The sequence below is a fragment of the Oryx dammah genome, unplaced genomic scaffold (assembly GCF_014754425.2).
Source record: "Oryx dammah isolate SB20612 unplaced genomic scaffold, SCBI_Odam_1.1 HiC_scaffold_12, whole genome shotgun sequence".
NCBI lineage: Eukaryota > Metazoa > Chordata > Mammalia > Artiodactyla > Bovidae > Oryx > Oryx dammah.
The window spans coordinates 12,197,728-12,209,924 of NW_024070196.1; the positions used below are offsets into that span (position 1 = coordinate 12,197,728).

Genomic DNA, 12,197 nt, shown 5'->3' on the forward strand with positions numbered 1-12,197 from the left:
TGCCCGAAGCCTTGATTATGTAGAAACTTTCAATGGAAAATGTTCCATTTTACTCTCTGCCCCACCTCTCTCAGCACATCGATGGGTCCTCATAGAATGGCTTCCTCAGTTATTCCTTTGATTTCAGACCTGGTAGAGGAGAGAAGGGAGAGAGCATTTTGGAGATAATTTTTCAAATACACAGGGAAGAGTGTGGGGAACAAGCATTTTCCTACATTGCTGTTGATTAAGAAGCGTGGAAAGACCTCTCTAGCAACTTGGTGATATGTTTCAAGAATCTGAACAGTATTTATTGCTCTATATCAAACAGTTCTGCATCTGGGAATTTATTCTAAGTCAATCATCATAGACATGTACAAATATTTGTATGCATAGAATTGCTTATCACAGAAATGGATTATAATAGCAAAAAATGGGAAATAATCTGTGTCAATGATAGGGGCTTGGTTAAGAAAACCATGACACATCCATACATTATAATATTATACAATCAGAACAAGGGACTCTACAAAGAATACTTAATGATTGGAAGAAATGATCATTTTTATTATGCAAATAAAAATATTTCAAGAAAATTCTTTTGCTTTCATTCCAAAATCACATTTTTTTCCACCTAAGCAATTTTGTTCCTGTACCTCATTCATTCTCTGACTCTTTATTTTTTAAATTTTTATTGAAATATATATACTTGATTTATGTTGTGTTGGTTACAGGTTTACAACAAAACTTATATATATATATCAGCATATTGATATATATATATTTAAATTCTCTTCCATTATAGGTTATTACAAGATACATTGAGTAGAGTTCCCTGTGTAATACAGTAGGTGCTTATTGGTTATCTATTTTATATATAGTAGTGTGTATATGTTAATCCCAAATTCTTAGTTTATCCCTCCCCATTTTCCTTTGGTAACCATAGGTTTATTTTATATGTCTGTGAGTATTTCTGCTTTGTAAAAAATATTTCAAGAAAGTTCTATTCCGTATGGCACCTACTAGCCATATGCAGTAATTTGAATTTTGTTAAATGTAATTAAAACTTAAAATCCAGTTTCTCAGTTGCACAAGGCACAAGTATTCAATAGCTATCATATTGGACACTGCAGACATTTGCCGCAAATTCTGTTGCAGGATGCTAATATAGACTATGATTTTAATTTTTTTCCAATATATATGCACACACAGAAAAATTAGAAAAAGAAATATGCACAATAATAATGGTGATGACCTTGTTTGGTGGGACTAGATAAGAGGTAAGCAAACTTTTTCTGTAAAGAGCCAGATGGTAAATATTTAGACTGTGTGGGCCATACAGGCAGTGTTGCAACTATTCAACTCTGCCATTACATTGGCATATATAAGCAGGTGGACATGACTCTGTTCCAATAAAACTTTATAAACAGAATCGGGTAGTAGACTGAATCTGGCCCAGAGGCCATAATGTGACCGCTGGATTGGATAATTGGTGATGTTCGGGTTTTATTTTTTATTGTCTGCGCTGGGTCTTCGCTGCTGCAGGCAGGCTTTCCCTAGTTGCTGTGAGTGGGAGCTGCTCTCTAGCTGTAGACTTCTCGGTGGCTTCTGTTACTGCAGAGCACTGGCTCTAGGTGTCTGGGCTTCAGCAGGTAGGCTTAGCTGCCCCAGGACATGTGGGATCTTAGTTCCCAGGCCAGGGATGGAACCCACGTCCCCTGCATTGGCAGGTGAATTCTTAACCACTGGATCAGCAGGGAAGTCCCAACGTTTGGGGGGTTTTGATGTACATATTCATATTTGAATTAGAAAAATAATTTTCTTTTTAAAAACAAAACTCACTGGAAAAATTATAAGTTTATACATGTATTTCCAGACCTGCGGCATCTGGATACAGATATACGGAATTCTTTGTGAAGTAAGGATGCCAATTATTAATTTATTCAAACTGTCATACACCAATGATTTCATGTTCTCCTTCTCATTCCTGCCATCAAGTCTGTCATGCCACACTTTCCAGCTCCCACAACACAACAAAACCTGTTGCTCCCCTAATTTATTTGCTGCTTGTGTAGTTTTTATTCTATAGTAGAATACAATCAAAATACACTTGATAAATGGCACCTTTTATTTTCTTTTTTCTTTTTCTTGGATTTTTTTTTTTTTTTTTTGGTGGAGGGCAATCTGAGATGCTAAAAACGATCAAGTGCTTTTACTTGCACCTTTTTGATTCTTGGTGAAGCTGAATATCTTTTCATATGTTTATTGTCCATTTATATTTCTTCCTTCAACTGCTTTGCTCACTTCCTGTTTCCACTTTCCTACTGGAATGTTTTTCTTACTGATATGGGAGAATCTCTCGGTATGACAACTATTAAACTGTGTCTTATGTGTGCTGCACATATTGTCTCCAGGGCTACCATTTGTCTTTCACCATTGCTATCTGCATATATTTCGACTCAGCCATTAAAAATTTTTCTGCTATCAAACCTGTCGTATAAACATATGGATTGCTTCATGAATCCTCATGTCATTCTTTTTCAGGGATCAGGCCGATCTCCCCTGTAGCATTCCACTTTTAGTATATGTGCCAAAGCTAGCACTCCCCTAATGGATTAATTTAACTTCTTTGGCATATAGTGCCTGCGTGTTTGTCCCTGAGATTGCTGAAATGGAAACGCACCTCTTAGAATACAGTTTCTTGGTGACACCAATGTATGCATCCTTTGCCTCACGTGTTGCCAGCAGAGTGTCCTACATAAAAGTCTTTCAGGGCATGGTTGGTGATAGTGAAGGTGGTGATGACCTTGCCAGCCAAAATTCTGTCTGTTAACAGTGTCCCCAGTGACTCTAAATAAACAGAGAGCTACCGCAGACCCTTGGATGCACGCTCTCTGCACCAACTGCTGACGCTCTGCAAGGGGGGTGGATGGAGAATTCAGGCGACTGGCCTGTCTCTGCTGCAGAAGAGGTTGTGCTCCTTTCTTGGTTTTCAAACTGTGCTTCTTGAGTCCTGGGCGAAGATGGAAAAGAGCTGAATTTTAGGGTCTGGCCCGTTACTTGGCTCCAATCAGAATATTTCCCCAGATACAGCCACTATACAGATGGGGCTTCTGAGTTCAATTTGGACCAAATATTTGCTGTGCATCTTGAGGAGGGTAGGGAGGCTGGGGTGGGGAGGTGAGGGGAGAAAAAAGATTGTGAAAAACATGGCTAAATTCATCATCACAGACTGGTGGGCAGTGGGCTCTAGCCATGCTTTGTTGGTTCCAAATGGTGTTACAAAAAGTTAAAATTTGACACCAAAGTTTAAAAAGAATTTTCACATTTAAGAGCTTAAACAACAAAACTCTTTGTGTCTCTGGATTCCTTTATCTCAGCAAAAGAGATTGCTACCATGGAAAGATTGATAGCACGGATCAGCTTTCTAATACTTTGCACTTTTTGAAACGTTTGGTCTTCTCTGTGATCATCTTAAAACTTTAGTAAATGCTGAGATAAAACCATATTGACCAGTTTTTAAAAAAATCAGAAAATCTGGCAACAGTCACCTCACAATCTGTCATGATGACAATTAGCAGGTGCTGAGAAACAGCTGCTGGTTTTAGCCAAGACATGTCCTCTCTGTCACCCGGCCCCTACCAACCCCTTCTGTATGACTCTGGGCCCTCCCCGCTCACTGCCTTGACCCTGGAGCCATTTGAGTTCCAGATCCCGAGGTGAGATGACTGTTAAGGCCCTTGCTAGTCCCATCATCTATTGGATTTCCATTACATCTATGGCAATTAGTACTAAAATTAAAGCTAATATCCTTTCTTTAAAGTCATCCTCAGTTTATGAACATCTCAGCCACAAATTTTCTGCTCACGTTAAGTTCTGGGGTCAGGAGCCATTGTTTTTCATGAACAAAGAAGGTGTGAAGCCTCCAACCAAGCAAACAAGATTTCCCTTCCAACAGGTACCATATGGAGCTTCATGGGAGTCACTAGGAATGTTCTCCGCATCTTTCTGTTTCTTCCTCACTTTGGGGAATAGGGTAAGGTTGGACTTTCTGAACCCTTGACATGTCCGAACCAGGGAGTAGTGAACAAAAATGACTTGTGAGATTTCTGGACCTTAACATTTTATATGCTGAAACCCTGGGCTCTCTCTTCCCTTTAGAACGGAGATTGGCCAAGTTCAAGATGGAGACTGTGACACAGGCAGCCTCACTCCCTAAAGTGACAGTGAGCCGAGGACTTAGGAGCTTGTGATAGACCTCGGCTGTGAGCAAGGAGTGAAGCTGCAAGTTTCTAGATCTTGAGGCTTGGGGCCGCCAGTTACTGCTGTACAACCTAGTCTGTCCTGACTCCTTTGTCCTAAATGAAAGCACCATTTTCAAGCCCTCAAGGTTGGTACTCCCACCTAGCCAACCATTCCTCTTCTCTCTTTGAAGTCCTTTCCCTTGACTTGAAGCACAAAGTTAGAATACTATTAAGCAGTACCTACTGCCATCATGTCCTGACTTCTTGGCGTTTGGCTCTCCACTTGATCTTCACTGCCATGGCCCTCTGTTACTTAATAGATTAGAGGTCCCATGTGTTTCCAACTCTGAATAATTCATCTTCATGAGATCCCAGTATTTCACTTAGAACATTTATTTCTTTTATTTTAATATTTTATCATTTTTGTCCTAAATGTATGACCTTAACTGGTTGCCATGCATTTTATTTCTTCTTGCCTTAAATATTTTAAAAGTTTCAAAGTACAAACATTTCTCATTGGGAGTGTAACAAAAGTTTGCTCTGTTTTAGTTCTATATTACCTAATTGTAATGGAGTGTCATTCAAATGATTTCTGATTTCTTTCTGCTTTAGCTTTGTCCTCATCTTTTTCAGAGTATTTAAAATAATTTTACTTTTTTTATATTTGGCTGTGCTGGGCCTTTGTTGCTGATGGGCTTCCCTCTAGTTTGGCATACAGGGGCTTCTCTTTAGTGCCTTCTCAGGCTTCTCATTGCAGTGGTGGTGGTGGTTTAGTTGTGTCTGACTCTTGCAACCCCATGGACTGTACATTTGCAACCCGCCTCTGTCCACGTGTCTGACACTTGCAACCCGCCAGGCTCCTCTGTCCACGGGATTCTCCAGGCAAGAATAGTGGAGTGGATTGCCATTTCCTTCTCCAGGCTCATTGCAGCGGCTTCTCTCACGGCAGAGCACAGCCTCTGGGTGCGTGGACTTCTGTAGTCGCAGCATGTGGGCTCAGTAGCTGCAGTTCCCAGGCTGTGTATTGAGCACAGGCTCAATAGTTGTGGCCCGTAGGCTTAGTTGCTCTGTTACATGTGGGATCTTCCCAGATCAGTAATGGAACCCACGTCTCCCACCTTGGCTGGCAGATTCTTTACCACTGAGCCACCTGGGAAGCCCTTTCCTTGGGATATTTTAATGCTTGGCATTTGGCCACAGTACCTACAGCTGAGAGGTGGACTGTACAACTGTAAGAACTTCTCTTTTTATGGCCGAATAGCATTTGCAGCAACATGAATGGACTTCACTATTATGCTAAGTGAAGTAAGTCAGACAGAGAAAGACAAATCCTGTATGATACCACTTATATGTGGAATCTAAAACCAACCCCACCCAGCAAACTAGTGAATATAACAAAAGCAAGCAGACTCACAGATACAGAGAACAAACTAGTGTTTACCAATGGGGAGAGGGGAGGGGGAAGGGGCAATTAGACGTTGGGGAGTAAGAGATATAACCTATTATGTATCAAATAAGCTACAAGGATATATTGTACAACACAGGAAATATAGCCACTATTTTATAATAACTATAAATGGAGTATAACCTTTAAAAATTCTGAATCACTATATTGTACACCTGTAACATATTGTACACCTGTAACATATTGTACACCTGTTACATAATATTGTGCATCAACTATACTTCAATAAAAAAACAAATAGGATAGCAAAAAATCAGTTAAAAAAAGAACTCTGGGTCTTTTCCCACAGTAGAGCACCAAAGTTTTCTTCAGAGCTGGCACTTTTGATCGGTGTTCAGACTCTGTGGTGATAAAACACAAGGTGAGGAAAATTTAAACAATAAGGATAATCTCTCCTTCTTCTGTTGCTACAATAGAGAGTACTGGACTAGGTGTTTTAATCCCCTGGAGAAGGAAATGGCAATCCACTCCAGTACTATTGCCTGGAAAATCCCATGGAGCCTGGTAGGCTACAGTCCACAGGGTTGCAAAGAGTCGGACACAACTGAGCGATTTCACTTTCATTTTCACTTTAAAGTATGCAACAGCTTTACTGAGATATAATTCACATACAAAGAACTGCACATATTTAATGTGTGCAACTTGATGCGTTTAGACACATGTAAACACCCACTATACCATCACCACAGTCGTGGTCACAGACATATCCAACACCTCCCAGACTTCCATTGTGTCCTTCCTTGTGTGTGTGTATGTGTTAAGGACACCTAACATGAGCTCTACGTCTTAAATGTTACAGTGCACAATACCATGTTATCAACTGGAGGCACCATGCTGTGCGGCCCATCTCTAGAACCTGTTAATCTAGAACTGTGTTAATCTGAAACTTTATGGCTTTTAACTAACAGCTCCCCAATTCACTTTTTAAGGCTAATAAGAAGTAACATTTTTCTATATTCAACCATATTGTAAGAAATATCTAAAGGCTTTATATTCACTATCATCACATCTTATAGGGGAGGCTCCTTTACCCCATTTCACAGATAAGGAAACTGAAGGGGCAATTTCTCCTTTACTCATTTTACCTAACCCTTCAAGCTGCAGGGAGGTCCTGGCTAACATAAGGGTTGCAATAAAGAAGATAGAGTGTGATAGCGGGAATGCCTCACTAGTCTCTGTGTTTATTCACATCGTTTTACTTATTTTATTATGATCAGAACACTTTATGTGAGCTCTACCTTCTTAACAATTTTTAAATGTACAACACAAATATTGACTATAGTCACAACATTGTCCAGCAGATCTCTAGAACTTATTTATACTTTTTATCTCACTTAACTGAAAACTATCTCACTTAATTAGAAACTAATCAAATTGCCCATTCTTTAGTATCTCATTTCCTCCTTCCCTGGAAACCTTCATCTTACTCTTTTTTCTTTTTTTCTGATCACATCATTCAGCATGTGGGACCCTAGTCCCCTGACCAGGGATCAAACCTACACCCCCTGCATGGGAAGTGCAGAGTCTTAACCACTGGACATTCAAGGAAGTCCTGCCATTCTACTCTTTGATTCTATGAATTTGACTCTGTTAGATACCTCTATAAGTGGAACCATGCAGTATGTCTTCCTGTGACTGGCTGATTTCATTTAGCATAATGTCCTCAACGTTCATCCATATTGTTAGCATATTATTCTCAAAGAGATATTAGAACTCCCATGTTCACTGCTGGCATTATTCACAACAGTCAAGATGTGGAAACAATTCAGATGTCCATTAGCAAATGAATGGATGGAGAAAAAGTGATACAGACATACAACAGAGTACCATTAGCCTTGAAAAAGAAGGAACTTGCACATTCATTCATTTCATTGTGTAATGAATAAATTCATTCATTTATTTTACCCTCTATTAGATTAAGATCACTGAAGAATTGATGCCTTCTAACTGATGCTTACTTGTTGGAAGAAAAGTTATGACCAACCTAGATAGTATATTCAAAAGCAGAGACATTACTTTGCCGACTAAGGTCCGTCTAGTCAAGGCTATGGTTTTTCCTGTGGTCATGTATGGATGTGAGAGTTGGACTGTGAAGAAGGCTGAGTGCCGAAGAATTGATGCTTTTGAACCATGGTGTTGGAGAAGACTCTTGAGAGTCCCTTGGGCTGCAAGGAGATCCAACCAGTCCATTCTAAAAGAGATCAACCCTAGGATTTCTTTGGAAGGAATGATGCTAAAGCTGAAACTCCTGTACTTTGGCCACCTCATGCGAAGAGTTGACTCATTGGAAAAGACTCTGATGCTGGGAGGGATTGGGGGCAGGAGGAGAAGGGGACGACTGAGGATGAGATGGCTGGATGGCATCACGGACTCGATGGACATGAGTCTGAGTGAGCTCCGGGAGTTGGTGATGGACAGGGAAGCCTGGCGTGCTGTGATTCATGGGGTCGCAAAGAGTCGGACATGACTGAGCGACTGAACTGAATTGAACTGAACTGTGGTGCTGGAGAAGACTTTTGAGAGTCCCTTGGATGGCAAGGAGATCAAACCAGTCAATCCTAAAGGAAATCAACCCTGAATATTCATTGGAAGGACTGATGCTGAAGTTGAAGCTCCAATACTTGGGCTACCTGATGCAAACAGCCGACTCATTGAAAAAGATCCTGATGCTAGGAAAGATTGAGGGCAAGAGGAGACGGGGGTGACAAAGGATGAGATGGTTAGATAGTATCACTGACTCAATGGACATGAATCTGGCCAAACTCTGAGAGACAGTGAAAGACAGGGAAGCCTGACGTGCTGCAATCCATGGGATCACAAAGAGTTGGACACAACTTAGCGATTGAACAATAGCAGAATAAGTGTGAAGGGACTTCCCTGATGATCCAATGGCTAAGACCTCTGCTTCCAATGTAGAATAAGTGTGGTGTGGCAGCTCTGCCCTGCTCTAGCTAGATGACCTGTCGTCTGCTCTAAATAAATGACAACAGTTAACCAATGGTGTAATTCTTAACATCATAATTTCTCACACTTCCTCCTTCGTCTTTACCCCCAAGTTCAAACGTGCCGATAAGACACAAGGCCCAATCCCTTCTGAGTTTGTCCTAAACCTTGGACCTCCTGACATGAAGCACAACATGCATTAAGAAACGTGGTAGAAGATTTGACAAGCCGGGAGAGACAATAATGAGGGTTGCTTCACTTCTGACTGTCTCACTAGCATCTCTTCCTCTGCCTTAGGGCCCTCCCCAAAGACCCACCCCCACCTTACCACCCACAGTACAGAGTCTCTAGAATGAATGGCCCAGTCCTTGCTAAACAAAACCTCCTAGAAGATTCTCATACCAGCAGCAAGAGAAGTAACATTTGCCATGTATCATTAGACCCGGTAACAGATTTTTTTTTTTTTTTCCCCAGCTGAATTATCACTTGAACCTTGAGTGCCAGGGCAATACCTAAGAATTATACAAGTTTGCCCTTGGTTAATTTTAGAAGATATCTAAAGCAGAAATTCTATAACTCAGACAAAGTCTAATAATCCAAAGATAATGAAGTATTCATACTCAATTGTGATGAACTTTGTGGAGACCAAAAAGAATTACAACACTAAAATCATTAAAACTTGGAGTTTGAAGGTCCAGATTATTGAAATATTATACCTTTGGGCGTCAACAAGCATCCTGAATTACAACACAGTCAGAAAGACATTCCTCTCAAACCACAGACATTGCCAACTTTTTAAGGCTCTAATTTACCAAGGGAAGAATCAGTAGTTAATTTCCTGAAGCCAGGGGATAATTTCCTTTTAAGTTCTTTTCTATTTCCTCTTCGTTTCTTGACCTTGTGAATCTCTTATCTCCATTACTTCTTTATCCCAAGGCTATCAGACTGTTTCCTTTTCCCACCCTTTCTAAAGTTTGCGCTGAGCTTGCTGACTTCCCTTATCTCCATCTCAGTCCCCATCAAAAGCTTTTCATATATAGGTTAAGTGAAATCTGCTCCTTTCTGATGTTATGGCGTAGTTGGAATCTTGCTGTAGGTCTGTGTCGTACAATAAATGAATTGTAGCGTGGCAGTCCAGCCATTCTTGTTCTCTGCTGGCTGGTTTAAAAATTGGCAAGGCTGTACTGATTGAGGAGATTGAAGGCAATGAGCTGAAGCGACTAGTTTTACTGCCCTGCAGTGTGAGTCAAACGTCGGAACACGGCCAGCACCTTCTTTCTTTATAGCCTCCTTAACATCTGTCTATAAACTCATTCCTATTTTGCAGACTTCCTGCCTCACTTCTTCACCCACTATTCTGTCCTAAACACAATTTCTTATCTCATTGCTTACACCCCTCTAAAATACATCTTTTGCAGAGTGAAGACACTAATCCAAAGTAAGACTAGAAAAAACTTCAATTTAGCATGGTTTATGTGAATTAGAGAGTGAAACATTAGGTAACACTGTTGGAAAGTAACATATAAATAATAATATCAAATCGTACTCTTCCAGGGCTCTCTTTTAGCTCACATTTCCACTTTGTTTAGCTTACATTTCCATTTTGGCAATGTCAGCTTAGATTTGACAATCTGACCTTTTTTTTTTTGTTAACCTTTCAATTTTTAAATTTATGCTAACATAGTTCATTATTCTATTTTCCCCAGTCTTACTGAGGTATAATTGACAAATAATACTGCATTCATTTAAGGTTTACAACATAATTGTTTGATATATGTGTATATTGCAAAATAATCACCAGAATAAATTTAGTTAGCATCCATCACCTCACATAATTACAAATTTTTTCTTTATTGTGATGAGAACTTTTTTTAGTGTTACAGCCTTTATTTATTTATAAAACATTTCTTTTATATTGGAGTATAGTTGATTCACAATGTATTAGTTTCAGATGCACATCAAAGTGATCTGGTTATACATACTCACGTTTTTTTTTTTTTTTTTTATTCTTCCATCTAGGCTGTGAGTGTGTGTCTGTGTTTAGTCGTGTTTGACTCTTTGCAACCCCGTGGACTGTAATCCACCAGTTCCTCTGTCCATGGAATTTTCCTGGCAAGAAGACTGCAATGGGTGCCATTTCCTACTCTAGGGGATCTTCCCGACCCAGGGATCGAACCCACATCTCTTGCATCTCCTGCATTGGCAGGTGGATTGTTTACCACTGTGCCACCTGGGAAGCCCCTCATCCACCCATTTAGGTTATTATAGAATATTCAGCAGAGTTCCCTTTGCTATACAGTAAGTCTTCGTTGGTGATTTATTTTAAATAAAGCAGTGTGTATTTGTCACTCCCAAGCTCCCAATCTAATCCTTCACCTCACCCTTCCCCCCTGGTAACCATAAGTTCATTTTCTAAGTCTGTGAGTTGGTTTCTGTTTTGACTGTTTGACCTCGAACCATATTTGTCCCATCATCATTTAATGATCCCAACTAGGGCTGAGTCTAACTTCAGCTTGTGTTCAGTTATCTTTCTAAAGTCTACTATTTCTCCTGGTCTACTCAAAGGCTTTCACCCTTTGCCACATGAGCTATTTAAAAGTAAAAAGCCTGGTAAACCTACCCACATTATTTTCAGTTCACACAGCTATTTGCAAATTAAATTTTAAAATCTATTCAAAATCACATTTAACAATGATACAAATGAAATTACTTACAAAATACAGACTCACAGACCAGAAAACAAACTTATGATTGCTGGGGGAAGGAGATATAGTTCAGGACTTTGGGAAGGTCATGTACACACTGCTATATTTAAAATGGATAACCAACAAAAACCTACTGTATAGCAAATGGAACTCTGCTCAGTGTTATGTACCAGCCAGGCTTGGAGGGGGCGTGTTTGGGGAAGAATGGATACATGTATATGTATATCTGAGTTCCTTCGCTGTTCACCTGAAGCTACCACAATATTGTTAATCGGCTATACCTCAATACAAAATGTTTTTGGTGTTAAATAAACAAATAAATAAAATGCTTTAAAAAAAAAATCACATTTTAAGTACAAATTTTAATTGCTCTACACCGCCATCTAGTGACACTGAATGTTGCACCAAGCATTGCAATTCATGAACCCACTGGAGACACTGTTTTCCCTCAAGGTTTTTAGGTCCTAAATGGGCAGGTCATCTAAATTTTCACATGCTCACATGTCCAAATAAAAGTCAAATAAATAGGACATATTTGACTGTAGTCAATGGAAGTAGACTCAGTTTAGTACCAATGGGTACAATACCTTCATCTTCTTTTAAAAACGTATTACAATGCTTTGTTCTTACTGATCTTTTTTCCCAAGATAGGCATAATTTCTCTCCTCATTCTTAAATTTTCGTATCATGTCACATATATCACTTTCAGATGTTCGCTCTGTATAAGGCACTGGCATAAGGGCTTTAGCAAAATCAACACAGTTGATTTTCGTGATAACCTAACAAAATGGTTGCTGTTAATATACATTTAGCTTTGTGGAAAAAAAAAACTGGGCACAAAGAGTGACTAAAATTACACAG

The 12,197-nt window shown here is 39.7% G+C and overlaps 1 non-coding gene across 1 annotated transcript; it reads right to left on the reverse strand.

The window, feature by feature from the left end:
* Positions 1-2,478: 2,478 nt before the first annotated feature.
* LOC120871682 lies at positions 2,479-2,582 on the reverse strand. The gene has a single exon (XR_005723104.1). It is a non-coding gene; the product is annotated as a U6 spliceosomal RNA (small nuclear RNA).
* Between the last annotated feature and the right edge of the window lie 9,615 nt (positions 2,583-12,197).